This window comes from Nannospalax galili, unplaced genomic scaffold (assembly GCF_000622305.1).
Source record: "Nannospalax galili isolate Female #2095 unplaced genomic scaffold, S.galili_v1.0 scaffold386, whole genome shotgun sequence".
Classification (NCBI taxonomy): domain Eukaryota; kingdom Metazoa; phylum Chordata; class Mammalia; order Rodentia; family Spalacidae; genus Nannospalax; species Nannospalax galili.
The window spans coordinates 6,640,567-6,657,096 of NW_008356676.1; positions in this window are offsets into that span (position 1 = coordinate 6,640,567).

The following is a 16,530-nucleotide window of genomic DNA, read 5'->3' on the forward strand; positions in this document are numbered from 1 at the left end:
CCATCTAGCCATAATGTTAAAGTTGGCTTTTTGTGGGTGATGGCCTGAACCCAATAAGCATCAGAAGAACCAAAATTATGAGCTGCACGAAAATTCTTTTTGGTAGGATTTGAACAAGCGACTAAAGGTACCAGAACCAGTTGTGCAAGCCTATCTCCTGGTGATATGGAGACAATATTAGCATTGGCTTTTACTAAGATTTGAATTTCTCCTGTATAATCAGAGTCAAGCACTCCAGGTATAATGCTTAAGCCTTTAAGGGCTGAGCTACCTCGTCCCAAAATTAAACCACAGGTGTCTGGAGGCAAAGGGCCATACACACCCGTTTTTATTATTTGCACTCCCATCTCTGGAGCTAGTACTGTGTGGGAGGAGGAACTGAGGTCCAGTCCTGCGCTTCCTGGGGTGGCTCTGCAGAGGTCAGAAATGGATTGCTGTCGCTTGCTGGGATAAAGTTGACTGCCCCAATTGTTTGTGTCGGGGCCTGAGGGAGGCCCCTCTGCCCGTTTCCCTGACGGGGAGGCAAAGCATTACCCTGAAAGTCAGTTTTAGCTCTACATTCTTTAACCCAATGTTTTCCACGCTTACATTTAGGGCAGAGTCCCGAGGGCCTATCAGAATTGTCAGCCCTTCTTGTTTGGCTAGCAGAGGATTTACAGTCTCTAGAGAAGTGGCCAGGGTTTTTGCATTTAAAGCAGACTTTAGGATGGTCTGTAAGTGCTGCTGCCACAGCTATTTCTATGGCGCGACCCTGCTGATAAGAAGAATCAATTTCTGAACAAAGTCTGATATAACCATTAAGGTCTGTCTTATTTTTCTGAGGCCTGATTGCAGCCTGACAGGCCGAATTTGCATTTTCAAAGGTCAATTGTTTAATAAAGAGTTCCATGCCATTCTCAGAGGTGCCAAAGAATCTTGTGGCTGCTGTAGTTAAGCGGTCCACAAAATCAGAATAGGACTCTCCTGGACTTTGCTTAATTGCTGTAAGGGAAAGGCTGGGTTCACCTTTAACGGGAAGTTGCTTCCAAGCCTTTATGGCTGCAGTTTGAATCTGGGAGAACAAGCCTGGAGGATAGTTCATTTGTGTATTATTAGAATCAAAGTCTCCCTTGCCCATTAGCATATTAAAGGTCCAAGCATCATTCTCAGTGTTAAGGTTTCTTTTAGCTGCTTCTTTACAGTTGTCATAATAGCACGATCGCCACAGGAGATAATCTCCACCTGAAAGAAGCGCTTTAGCAAGCGTGTGCCAGTCTGAGGGAGTTAACCATTGCTCTGCCAGTCCCTCTAAGAGAGTGATGGTGTAGGGAGCTGTGGGGCCATACTGGGCGACAGCAGCCTTTAACTCTTTATTTCTGAGAGTTTAAAGGGGCGATGTTGTCTTGTGGGCTCATCATCATCTCTTGGCGTGGTTTCAAAGACCAGGAAAACAGAGCTGCAGGGCAGGGGAAGCTGCACCCCGCAGGGAATGTTTACTTTTAACTGACAGGTCTTGAAGACCTGCAAGCAGCTCTTGCTTGTGTCGTTCTAAGGCTAGCTGTTCTTTTAACAAGGCCACTTCATTTCTTAATTGGGTGACAAGGGGAGAAGTGGGGAATGCCTCGAGGGCAGGTAAAACTGTTGGGAGAGGGTAAGGAGGAGCCAGAGAGTGCGCCTCCGAAGGAGCCGTAGGCACAGTGCCAGACTGAGGTGTCGTGACATCAGTGCTGGATTTAGAGTTAGGCTTTGATTTAACATGTTTAGGATTTGAAATCTTAGAACATGTCTCGGGGGACGTTTCCTCATCACTGTCAAGGGAAATAAGGTCTATCTCCTTAGGGGGAATTATTTTATCACCAGGAGGCTCCTGAGGAGTGCCTTGTGGAAGGCCTGAAGTTTGCTTTATGGCAGCCTTGGTGGAGGATTCATTTGAATCTATTAATTCCCTGACTAAGTTCCAGTAGGAAAATTTTCTCAGGTCCAAAGACCTTATAGTAATCCTCTAAAGCATTTTTTACCTTTTTCCATCCTTTAATATCTATTATTCCTTCTTGGGAAAACCAAGGACAGGTTTCCTTAATAAATTCAAAGAATCTCAATAGATCCTCTATTTTAACCTTTACTCCTCACATCCGTAAGGCATCCTGCAATTGCCGAACATAAATTTCGTGCCTGCTTAATTCTTGTCCCATAATCAGACGCCGATACTTACTTCTGGTTGTAGCCGAGGCAGGTTCCCGCGGCATGTCCAGAGTGAAGAATTGTTGCGGAACGCATTCCTTGGGGGCTGTCTTCTTCCCACACTGGATCCTCCGTATCCAGCCCTCACGCTGGGCGCCAGATGTCCCGACCCGCAGGACAGTCAACGTGGGTTTCTGGAGGGAGGAGAGGGGACGGAAAGGGACAAGGGATGCGAAGAATGGAGACAAGACAGGCTTTCTGATCAAGTCTCATTTAATGAACATCCACACAAAGTTTTTATAGGGAGGAGAGGGGGAAGTTGGCAGGGAAAAATCCATTGAAGTAGGGCAACTTAATTAACAGAATGATTATCACAATAACACCACACCAATTGATCACAGAGTAAATTCCATAGTAACACCACAATTCTATATAGCAAGTTATAAATCAATTAAGAGGTTACACTTGTATGATTACAGAGTAACACCAAAGTTTCTTAGCAATTACATGAGAAATGAGGGAGTCTCTCAGGCGTTAAGTGCCCAGGTTAGAACAACATGTTTGTGAGAGGCTTTCAAATATAGTCATCTGGTTAATCTCAAACCAGGCCAGCCTTGATGTCTGAAAAACAGCTTTGCCAGAAATCAGGTCTTGCTATTTCCTGGGGTAGGGGCTTACGGCTCCCGACATTTGTAAGTACTTATGGCATGTACTATGTAAGGGATTTTTATTCAATATCCTATACCAAGTTCGAGTCATATTGTGATACTGAGAAACTTGTGGAATAACAAATTTAGGCATGACTGGGTGCAGAAAATGCAGAAATCAAATACTTCATTTACAGGAGATGGGCTCAAAAAATAGGACAGGTCTTGAAAATGAAGAAATAAAGAGCAAAGCAAAAACTAAATGAATGCAGTCAGGTATGGAGGCACATGCCTTTAATCCCGGCACTTGGGAGTCAGAGGCAGGCAGATCTCTTTAAGATTGAGGCCATCCTGGTCTACACAGTCAGTTCCAGGCCACCTGAGTGTACAGGAAGACCATGTATCAAACACTCTCTTCCACAAAAAGAATTGATAAATACAAGGAAGATGTACTAGAAACCCCGTTTTTCAATAAACATATTTAACACACTTCTATTAAATAGTATTAAAATTAGCCATAATATATTTCAAATAAATAATCTTTGTATCAACAGACACTAATGCATTAATGGAAAACGATGTCAATGTAAATGATTTGAGAATTGCCAAATCTTAAAACTACACAAAATAAACTTTAACATGAATAGTATTAATAAGGAGATAAAGGACATACCCTATATGAAAATTCTCAATTCATTTATATGTTATAGCCTGCCTTAATTTTGTTTACAAGTGGTAGCAATGTTTCCAATATTTAGAATTGGTCTTATTCTGAATAGTCATATTTTGAGGGAAGAAAGATTATATATACATATGTATGTATTTATATGCTGTAATTTCTTCTTTACTAAACATTAAATACTCTCAGAGCAATGGCTACTGCATTGTATAAAGTAAAGCCAGTTAATTATATTTTCACAGTTCCATAATCCTATTCTGTAGATTTTCTAGCTTTTAAATTCTAACCACAGGGAAGTTGTGTCATTATATTATCCCCCAATTTTTTCTCTGAATCCACTCTAATACTTAATCCTCAGTGCCCTGCTTCTCACACTTCAATGTGCCTCATAATCTGATCATTTTGTTAAACAATCACAAACCACCATTGACCCAGTTGCAATTTATCCAGATTCTGATGGAATTGAAAACTGATGTTTTCCAATGCTTCCCTTGAGATTTAGTGCAAGTGGGGAAAGAAAAGCCATATTTTGAGAAATTCTATTCCAGTCTTTTTGTTGCAGTTTTTACAGAACTGAGTGTACTCTAGAATTAGATCACTTTCCTTTGCCTTAATTATTTCTGCACCGCATATAAACTCTTTATCTTTCTATGTAACATTCCCTTCTAACTGATGAAGCACATATCTCCCAAGTGTGCACTACTTAGCAATTCTCAGCTGTAAAAAGATAGATATAATAGGGTGTTCATATCAACATGTCAGTTGTATAAGAATATAATTCTAATAGTACAAGGGAAAACATTTGCTTGTTATATTAGAACTGTGGAGTACCAAATGTGTAAGAAATCCATGAATGCTGTGTACAAAGAGGAGGAAGAGGAAGAGAGAGCAATCCTGTACTGTAAATGAACCTTCTCAATGAAGACAGCAGAGCTCATTTCCATGTTCATTTGGCAATCTTCTTCCTTTATTCAGGGTTTCCATGGCTTGCTGTTCTCAAGACACATCACACTGATATGAACATGAGTATTTAACATGTCTAAAAGAGAAAGGTCCTTGAACAAGGACTGAAGAGTTTCACCAATATAAGGACTGAATTGTCATCAGTGTTTACAGTCTTGCTATGGGCTGGCTTTAGCAGGTTGAAATCTTGAAAATATGTACAATCCCTAAGACAATTGTTAAGTGTATTTTATCCTGATAGCTCTAAACAAAGTAAATATAAATTCAGTCACTTTAAGACATCTTATTATCTTGAATGCGTGGTATCTTACACTTCTGCTTCCACACTTACAGATAAGAACGATCTGCAGTTAGTGTTCTGTCACGGCTCTACAGCAGACTGTTGCCACTTATGCTTAATGAGTTTAGAAGCAGCTTTGCTCAAGATGGAGACAAGACACTCAAGAAAAACAGCCAGGCTTCATGTTGATTAGTCTTCCTAATGTAAAGGGAATGGACAGTAGGCTTTAACCATTCTTCAATAGCCAATTAATCCTGTGATGCCAGTCTCCTACATTCTTTTATTTTAACAAAATATTCTTCATTATTTATCTTTCTGCATCCTACATGATGTCCTGACTTCAATTTGATTTAATTTGATTCCTTTTTTAAAATTTACTTTTATTCTTATATTTAATTACATGTATGCATGAGTATCTGTGTGAGCATTTGTGCTCCTGAGTGCAGTTTCCCACAAAGTCCAGAGGAGTGCATTGGATCCTCTGGTGCTACAGGTACAGGTGGTTGCGAACTGTCCAACACAGTTTCTAGGAACCAAATGCCAGTCCTTTGCAATCACACTGTATTTCTTAAACACTGAACTATCTTGCTAGCCCTAGTTTGATATTCCTGATGAGGTTGAAATGATTTTAAGAAGTCATGTTAAAGAATATTAGGAATAAGCCTAAAATGAAATGCTGTTTTATTAACTAATAAAAGAATTATTGTCATACATTTCCCTTCAAATGGCATTTTAAAGTAGATCTAAAATGTTTCAAAGAACAAATGAGTGAACGGGTTTAAGAAAAAATAATTTAAAAATATTTTATTTATTATTTTTATTTTGTTGTATATATATTGCACCTGTGTCATGCAATTCCTGTGGGGGTCAGAAGAAGACATTTGATCCCCTATAACTGGAGTTAAGGATGGTTGTTAGCCATTATGTGGGTGCTGGAGATCCAACCCAGGTCCTCTGCAGGCACAGTCAAGTGCTCTTAAATGCTGAGCCATCGCTCCAGCCCCTAGTTTTAGACATTTTTTTATACATCATGTTGACTAAACTTCACAACAATATGATGTGCTTTTGAAAATTCTATTTTTATAGTGTATATTATGTATTAAATATTCAACAAGTGTTGTCCAATATTGTTTTTAAAATATTATTGGAAATAAATTTACATTTTTTATTACTGCTATTTTTATACTACTAGTAATGATGCCACTAGCACTAAGACAGGAAACAAGGTTTGTTCCCAATTAGAAAAGGAGTATAGGAGGGCCTGGAGTCATGTTTTCCCAGCCTATGGAAAAGTTGGAATACAAAGGAAGAGGAAGGCAGGAATGCAATGGTGGCTCAAAAGGGAAAAAAATATACAACAGTGCATTATAACAAAAGTATTACAAATACCTCCCATGGTTAGGCTATGAGTGGCCTTAACAAAAGTGAGGAAACCTTAGGTCAAGACAGTTTGGGGTGAATAAAGTATCAAATAAATTATTGTTTATCCAACGGTGTGAGCTCTAATCTCATTGTATACCTGAAGACTGGGGTATGATAAGGTGAATCCACCTCCCTCCATGCACAGCTGCTTTCTTTATCCACTTCTCTGCCATGATACAGCCTAGCAGGAAGCAAGCAATGGAAACTGAACAGACATAAACATTCGCACTTGGGCTTGTTTCAAGGAAATCAAGCAAAAACAATCTCATTTATCTCATTTATCAATTGTCCACTTTCAGGTGTTCTGTTGTAACAATATAAAATGGACTAATATAGTATAATATATATATATATATATATATGGCGTATGTGTGTGTGTTAACTTAATCACTTTGATATATATATATTTCAGCAAAACAGTGACATATACATTTGTTTTACAATTAAAATTTTAAATTGTAAGAACAAGTGCAACAGAAAAAACAGTAGAATGAAAATAAATACTATCATGAATCAGTAACAAAGTTTATCACTAGCAATGTGTTTTATGTATCCATAAATGCACTGCTGATTAGCAGAGAAATGCCAAGATACCTAATACTAAATTCAAATTAATAGGGTACATGAAGATATTGCTACTTCATGGGGGCTGGAGAGATGTCACAGCAGTTAAGAGCACATACTGCTCTTGTAAACCACACAGGAGCAGTTCCCAATAACCACTTGATGGTTTACAGCCATCTATAACTCAGTTCCAGGGGACCCATCGTCCCCTTCTGGCTTCCATAGGCACTTCATGCATGTGGTAAGCACATGCAGGCAGAACACTCAGGCTTATAGAATAAAAATAATTCTTAAAAAAAATTATTCCTATTTCTCAAATTTTTCCTCAAGATGATTTCTACAAATTCTAAGACTTGGAATTATTTAATGATGCTTTTGACACTACTTGTTAAAAATGATATTAATATTGAAATTTAATTATTCTAATGAATCAAATATGAAAAGTATGCAATACAATGATAATTTTCCAATTAAATGTTTTATTGGAAAATCAAAACTGTATTTACCTATGTGTGCTATTTGTGATAGAATGAGAATAATTGGAAGACTGAGTCATTTTGAGTAATTAAATACTTTTAAATATAAAGCATAGAAATTATGAAATGACAGTGAATTTGTTAAAAATACAGCATATGGGCCTTATAAATATGAGTCCCTATGCATTTTATTTGTATCTATGATGCTAAAACAGTATCTTATAGATGGCAATGTCAAAATGTTATGACTACTTATATACAAATTATATTTCACATAATTAAAGAAAATTAATGATGCTATGATCACTTATTAAAGCAGATAAAACAAAAGTGGACCATGAATTGACCATGAATTTACAAAAAAAACCCACTTAATATGCTGCTAAAATTATTTTTATGTGTATAATGACCTATATTTGGTACTATCTAATACAACAATGATTAAATCTCTCCCATTTGATTTAGGAAATTAGACATTTATAAACAAGTATTTACATGAAAAAATGTTAGTAAAAGCTGTTGTAGTTATGAAAATTATATTATGTAATAAAATATGAGTTAAAATTAACTCTATAAATTATGTTTCTCCCTGTTGCAGACCAATGTTAATTTGTTCATTATTTCTTGTGCCTATAAAAAGACACATATTATGAAAAAGGGAACAAATGCAATTTGTTTGAGTGTTCACTGAGGAGATAGACAGCACAAGTCCCTTGGATATACAGACTCAGGACAGTTCTTATGAGATTCTTATATGGGGTCTCTAATAAAAATCCATTTGCACCAATTCTTACATTAATTATTCTGTTTTACTCTTAAGAATATATTTTATTTCAGTAGCATGCTCTGTAACATTTTCAAATCACAAAGAAACAACTTTGAACAATACCTTGCTCTTCCATATTTCATATTAAATCAATGTAGCATTGTTCTGATGTTTTGACCCTTGGAAGATTTTCCACAGATAGCAGAGGATTGAGAGCCAGCTAGGTTTTCAGTAAAAAGAGTTTAATGAAAGCTACAAGAGGGTAATTTGCATGGAAATGATATTTTTGAAGCCTAGCAAATGTAACAAAAAGAGAAAACGAAGCAACCTATCTTCATCCCGAGGACAATCTTTGTAATGAGCCTGACAAATAGAAATTTAACCATGTCCTGGAGAACTATATTGTGCTTCTGATTTTCATGAAAGCTTTGTAAGTAGACGTATGTATAACAAAAGATATTCTATTTGAAATGCTTCAGGTAAACTGGGAATTGACAGATAATAGTATTTTGTGATATCTCTTATAGTAGCCACTACTAATGATATAAATGTTTGGAGAACTTCATTTTTCATCCTCAAACTGGAGCCAGTGAATTCAATATCAATCCACTGTTAAATATGCAGATTGTGATAAAAAATATATCATTTTTAGAAATGTCAGTGAGCTTGTGAGATTGTAGAAAGGTAATTCTTATGACCTAGGTGGATTGGAGAAAAATATGGAATATTCAAAGCATTTTTAAAAGTTTAAATCTGGCATTGGAGTATGTCCTAGAATAATATTAAATATTTTCTGAGGTTAAATAACTTGTGATACACTCAGTTCTCAAGGAAGAGTTGCTTATAAAATTTTCCTTGAATTTCCAAATCTCAAATCTATATTTTCTAGTTAAATAAATTTTCAGCCATTATACAATTTAACGGGTTAAATGAAAAAGTCAATTTGTACTACAGACATAAATGTATTGATTAGTTCAAGTTGTTTAATGCACTCGACATATTAATACACATACACACATGCAGTTTTAAAAATATTTGATTATTTTTATTTTATGTGTATGAGTGTACTGCCTGCATGTATGTAAGTGCACATGTGTTGTGCAATGTCTGTGGAGGTCAGAAGAGGGCATCAGATTCCCTGGAAATGAAGTTAAGGACTATTGTTAGCCACCATGTGGCTCTGTAAGAGCAGCCAGTGTTCTTAGTTGCTGAGCCATCTCTTCAGCACCCACTCACATACTTTTGGAAATATTCAAATAAGAAAAGCATTTGCTCACTGTCATGCTGGGATTTTGTGTGATTTGAGGTTGCGTGGGACTTCTACATCTTGACACCATTGTAGTGAGTATGCATAAGTAACTTCCTAGCTGTCTGGAAAACAGTTTCCTCATGGTTGTCTACCCTCTCTGGCTCTTATAATCTTTCTGACTCTTCTTCCACAATGATCCAAACCTTGGAAGTAAAATGATTGAAAAAGGTGTCCTATTCAAGGATAAGCACTCTGTAGCCTCTTGTTCTTTGTGCATTGTTTAGTTGTAGGTTTCTGTGTTACTCACTATTTATTACAAAAGGAAATTACTCTGGTGAGAGTTGAGAGATGTATTAATCTAGGGGTCTAAAAATAAGTCATTAGGAGGAGTCAATTTAACACAAAACTGTTCAGTAGGAATCTAGTATTGGGTTCTCTCCTATGTCCTGTGACCTGTCTAGCTCAGGTTTACCTGATTATGTCACTCAATGGATAGCACATTGGATTTCTTCCTTTAATTTTTTCAGACATTATATCCTACTGGTGAGAAAAGTAATTAAAACAGAATTCTTTTCATAAATGCCTACATCTTAATTTTAAGGTACACACCTACAGGGGCAGAATATCTAATAGAATTATACATACAAAGACAAATACTTAAGTCATTTCACATTATTTTCTTCCAGTTAGTAACAGAATATTTGCAAAGATTAATCCTTCAGTTTGTAAAGGATGTTCAGTCCAACAATGTTTTGGATCTCCCCCAGATGATGTATTGCTAGTTGTTTGATCTGTTTTACTGTTTGCTATGTGGATTACAACTATCAAATTTCAAAGAAGCAGTGGAAGTATCTGAACCTTGTTTTAATGATCTCTCTCATTTACCTTCAGTCTGCTAAAGACGCCTGTCGTCACAGATTTCTTTCACCCCCTGACACTATCCATTAACCAGTTTTATATGATTTATAACTTTCATGTGTATTTGAAGTAAAACAGAGGGAAGAAAATCCAAGAATATTTTGCTTTTTCAAGAAGAAAATATTAAATGCTTGTAATAAATTATTAATAGCCCAAGTACTTGCTACCCCTGGTAAGCATGGGGTTATCCTTCTGTGAAGGTAAACTAAAACTGACAAAATAATAAACAGATAAAACAGCATATCATTTGATAATAATACAGATTGTGCTGTGAAGTTTATGCTATAATATTTTAAATATGTTTGTTGAATTTGGTTCCTCCTGTCTACGTCTGATTTGAATCACATAGTGCAAAATAAGTCTTAATTTCTTGTTTTCTCTCGACCTTTCCCTCTTAGTTTTGCTTTGATAAGAGACTCTGAAAAAACAACTTAAGGGAAAAAGCTTATTTTAGCTTGCAATGCTCGTTATAATCTATCATGGTAGAGAAGTCAAGACAGGAAGTGATTGAAGCAACTGGTCACAATCAGACCTAGGAAGGAAGGAGAGAGCAGTCCTTGCTAGTGCTCAGCTGACTTTCTCCTTAAAAAGTCCAGGATGCCCTCTCTAAGGAATGGTTCTGCCACAATTAATATGGGCCTTCATATATCAATTAACATAATTAGGATAAACCAGCACAGGCTTGATGTTATGTTCCTGACAGGCTCCTAAAATGGTGCAGCACCCAACATTCTAAAATGGATAGGCTTGAACTTAGTCCCTGCACGGGGCATCCCTTGCTTGTCCGTGGGACGCATTGACAAGCCACTTGGGGCCTTTAGTCACTCAGAACTGTGACTGTGACAGGGACACCTCTCAGGGCTTCTACTTTTCTGGGAAGACCTCACCTTCTTCTTCCTTGTCCTGGACTCGGGAAGGAACTTTAATCCTTGGTGTCTGGGAAGCTCCAGGAACTTCCCATTGGGCTCCATGAGACCCCTTCCTTCTGCCTTCCTTGCCATGGGCTTGGGAGTTTCTCTGGCTGCCATCTTTTGATCTGTTTTTGTCTTCTTCCAGTTTAATTCTCCCTCTCTTTGCTGGGCATGGTCTCTGATTCCTGACTGATACTGTTATTTTCAATCTATTTTAGGTCTCTTATTCTTCCACCCTTTGCTGAAGGCTATATCTCCTCCTCCCTCTAACTAGTTAGGGATTCCCTGCACAGGCAAAATGGCTTGTATCCCTCTCCCAACCTTGTTCGGCTTCTGAACCCAGCTGCAGACAGTTATGTCTCTGTAAGTCTTCCTGCTTTTCTAAATTTTTCAGAAAAGCATAATTTGTCTTCTTCTTTATATCCCTTTTCTAAACATGCTTTCATTAACGCTGGACAAGTCTACAAAATGTCTGACCACTAATAGTGGTGCTAATGTGCATTTCCTCATGGCTTTGTCCTAAAGCTTCTGCTTGGGTAAATTCTTTTTAAAAATGAGACTGAGAACGCTGTAGGGGATGCTCTTTCTCCCTATACCATCTTGTGGACCACTAAGGAGCCCAAAATTCTAATAACTTATTTAGTTCTTGGCAATTTGAAAAATTTTTACAGGTGTGCTGAATTTGAATTGGATTTTTTTTTTTTTCAATCTATCTTGCTGTCTTGCCTTGGGGCATTTGAGGCAGCAAAACTGCTTGGCTCTTGGACAAAAGCAAAAAAAAGTTTTTAAAAGCCTTTTCTTTCCTAAACTTTTTCTCAGGCTTTCAGCATCAGAGGGGCTTGGATTTTGGACCTCAGGCCCTGTTGTGTATCAAACAAGCAGTGCTTAGATCATGTGGTCCCAAGCAGCTGTTTTTCTGTCTAGACCTAAGCATTATAAATTTCAGTGTACATGGAAAGTCACAGGCCATGCTCTGATGAGACATGTGCTCTCAAAGTAATGATGCTTGTATCTAGAAATTAAAAGATCAGGAGGACATTGCTTCAAATTCACCACTGCAGTGGCTTCTGAGAGACATGGATTCCCTTTCTTGGGTTTCCTTTGCTTTGCTTTGCTGTGCTTTTTGGGGGCCTACATATCTGGGTATTAATTTTTCCTGCGATATCAATATGACTTTACAGTAAAAAAGGTTGTTGTCACATTTATTCAGTGAGACATGTGAACCCCATGGAGCTTGTATCCTGATGGTTTATGGACTTATTTTATCATGAAGCTGAGCTCACTAAGGTGGCCATATGGCTTGGTCACCATCATGAATGATGACATCACCAAGAGGGAGGCAACCATGTATCCTGCATTCCATCTTGGTTGATGACATCATCAATATGGGGACAGTCACATGGATTGGTTTCTGTCTTGGACAGTAACATTTTCAAAATGGCAGTGACCTATGTGGTCTTGATGGCACCTTAATTCAACCACATGGCATAATTCAAAAATGGCAAAATTTACCAGCACTACTGAGCTCTAGGTGATCATGATTACTTAGTAATTCCCTAGAATGCAGAAATTCAATCATATCTCCTTCTTGAAATTTTTGTTTTCATTTACATTTTGGATTCTTGATCAGATCATAGGAAAGCAAGAGATTCCAAAAGTCTCTATTGCCTTGTAATTAGATTAATGCATTTTTATGTGAGACTAAGGAGGTAATATCAGACCTCCACAATGGGAGTTGAAATTCTAACATTATTTTAACCTGTGTCTAAATGGGATTCATTTGAGTACTATTTAGATTTTATTTATTCTTAGCCAAAAGTGTTAATGTTTCCTTTATTGTCTTTCATGTCTCCTCTGATCTATGTTATGCTAATAACTTAAAACTTTGCTGGCTTTCATATGAACAGGCATCTTCTCTTTCAAAACCTGTAAAACTTAGAATTGTTTTATGATAAGAAATTCTTTATCTTCTAATTCCACCACACCTTATAAGACTTTTGTTTAAGGGAAGGTCCTTGTGCATCCCTCTGAACCTGATGGTCTAAGGAGGCTGAATGCTTCTCTAAGAGAATTCCTTTAATCATCCTTTTGCAAAAGTAAAATCTGCCTTGCCAAGTTACTTTTGCTTTGTCCACATGTTCTTTGTGAGGTATTGTTAGGGTTTTATTTATAACACCCTTCAGCTATTTAACTGTTAAAATGAAAAAGAGATACTAACATAAATCTACATAGCAAACTTAACCCTTTCTTTTAGACCACTAAGCATTTTACACACCAGTGAACTAGAATTATAAGCTTTCTGGCTTCTCCTGTTCTTTAGTGCACCTAGATTTTAGTAATTGTGTTATGTGTGTCCATGATAATTGTTTTCATGTATTGTTTGTGTTGACACTTTTTGAACTGTTGCCACTTTGTCTTATTATGCACAAATTTTCTCTAGTCAAAATACACATATACAAAATTATCAATATTTTTGATGATAAATTTAAAGGCCTTATAAATTGGTACCCTAATTATTTTGAAATCTACTAAACATTGTCTTCAGGTCTATTAAATGATTCACAAAACTTTCAAATGCTAATTGCTTATAAAAAACATCATCTAAGCCAGTTGTATAAGATCTTATTTGTAAACATCTTTTTTTTTTCTTGGTTTTAGTTTACTTTCAAGGTATTTTAAAGTATCCATTTTGTTCATCTATTTCAAAGGTGTTTGAGTTTAAAAATAACAAAAATCATATTCTTAACAAAGAGTAATTAAAATCTTGTTTACTAAAATTTATCTTACCTATAATTAGATTTGTTTTAACAGTCAACATGTGTTTATATTTCTTAAAATTAATTTACTTGATATCATATTGACTTATAAGTAAGGTCTTTGATAAAATAAAACTGGAAAATTAGTATACGTATTTTTTCAGGTCAAAATCTTATCTCTTTTATCCTTGTCTACAACATGTTTTCTATTACTCAAATATATAAATTAATTTTAAGTACATCTCAGTCTTTCTTTCTCTGTCTCTTTTTGTCTCTCTCTGTCTCTCTTTGTCTCTCTCTGCCCCCCCCCTCCATATATGATACATATTTATGAGGTAAAATACCAGTCTACCAGTTGCTTCTCTCTACCTAGTATTTACACTCCTTTGAAACCTAAAGCATGGTTTTGGAAGAACACTACATGAAGTAAAAAAGATGATTAACAGTTTTGTATTTTCTATAAGGTTTACCTGGGAATTTATAAAGCACAGCGTGTAAACAGGTAGTATTTTTTCATTACATTGTCTTATGTGTGTAATCTAGATTTCATGTTCTTAAATAAGATGATTCTGTACGGCACTTTCCTGAGCCAAATAACTGCCATCTTCATGACTTCAGTCCCGCCTACTTTCTAAAAATCATCACAATTACTCTTGTTGAAGGCTGTGTTCCTTCATTAAAGGGGGTTGAACATGGTAATTAGATCCTCACCTGAGTATCTAGACATTCTTCCCAGCCAGCTGTGTGTAATTCTGCCCTGATTGAAAATGATCTGAGTTTGGGATCAATTATATTACAGTATATAATCTTGGGAAGGCTGGGAAGAGAGGGCTTGATCCATGAGGTTATAAAAAGTCAGCATTCATACCGGGTAAAGCTTTCCAGTTCAAGTACTCTCAGGTCACCCATATACCTCAGTAACCCCTCACTCACCTCTGTAAGTAAAAATCAGTTAATTCATTGGTTTCCAGGGTGAACTTTAATGTAATCAAATATTGGTTTGACACCAGAACCTTAGAAAGGGGATGTACATTCTCTGTGTCCCCAAGAGAATTCTCATAAGATATGGAAAGTTTATTTGTTAATGTTACTGTGTCTCACTGTGTTAAAGAAGTTGGAAGGTGCAAGCGATGTTAAAATGGTATGCAAATGGAGATATTTTATTAAGAAGGATTTATGTATGAGGGTTATGATGACTGGATATTTCCAGAATAGAAAAAAAAAAAGAGAGAAAGTCTATGTAACTCATATAAGTCTGTATAGGTTAGTTATGACATGTAAAGGGTGAGACAGAAATTATGTATAGATAATTTAAAATTTCAAAGATCATAGTTTACTCAACTAGTTTAAGGACCAAACATATGTCTAGCCAAGGTTTATCTAAGAATGTTTGTTTTTTGCCAAAGCTTTATCTACATATTACATGGTAGTAAAAAGTACCAGATTGGTGTAACTAACCTTCTTGGGTGTTTAATAGTCCCAATTTGAGGCCTATACTAATCTGGTCAGTGTGACTTAAAGGGACAGTTTTTGTGCTTATCCTCTAAGGTCAACTAAGTCCCAGGGGACTATGGAGGAGCTTTTCAAACATTCTGTAACTGTGGTAAGTCACCTGTCCTCTTGTTCACAGAGGCCATGGAGACCCTACAAAATAGACTTGAACCAGTTTCTCGTCTGCAAAGAAGAGGGTCAACACAGAGGTAACATTTTCTCCATGCTTCCAAGTGATGCCAGCCATAGTCCAGCCGGACCTTTGACATCCTTACATAGATAAAAATGGTAAAAGAAAAGCCTAAGGAGCCATGGGTTCCTCCCAAGCCCATGTGATCCCTGAGGACCAGATCCTCAAATGACCATAAGGATAAAAATAAATTGGTTTATTTGGGCCAAATGCATGTTCTTAAATACCCAACAGGAAAGTATAAAAGAGTAAAATGGTTGGAGTATTTCCTTGAGGGTCCAAAGGATTGAACTTCCCAGACATTAGGCTTAAATTCATACAAGATTCTATTTAGACAATTTCTCACTAATGATGGTGTACTTAATAAGAAAAAAATAAGTCTTAAATGTAAGACTTCAAATCCTAGCCCAACCAACTCTGCAGTTGCCTATCTGCAGTCAAAAGGAACAAAAAAACAAACAAATTCTATTCTTATCTAAAAATTAACTGATGGCTAAATGTCTTGTCTCTCTATCTAGAGGTCATTTGGGAGGTAACTCACACTGTGATTATAGTCATTCCAACAACTATTAAAGTGCCTGAAAATCAAGTCCTGAGTCTACCATGGCAGCTAAAAGAAAAATGTGGAGAAACCCAGTAGATGAATCCTTTTGGAAGCCCACATCAAGAAACTCTCAGTTGAAGATTCACTCTGTTCTAACTTCTCATGGTCTCCTGCCTAGAATCTGTGCCTAACTATTCTTGCCTTTACTACTCCTTCCCCTCCTTGACCCACAGATATCCATTCTCCTCATAATAATGATTATTCCATGCCTTTTTTTTTTTTCAGGACAGAATCAATAAGATGACAGCCAGTGAACCAGATATTTTTATCCAAATTCCCCCAGGTTTCCCTACCACCACCTACCTGCCTGACCCCAAACTCCAAACAGATGTCCCAGCCTTTTGAGACGCTTGTTGACATCCCTGTTCAGCAGTAAGTGGCTAAAGAAAAACCACCATCGCCCCTTAGCATTAACAAAAACTGGAAAGTTAGGTTGCTGGCAGACTCTTTTTTT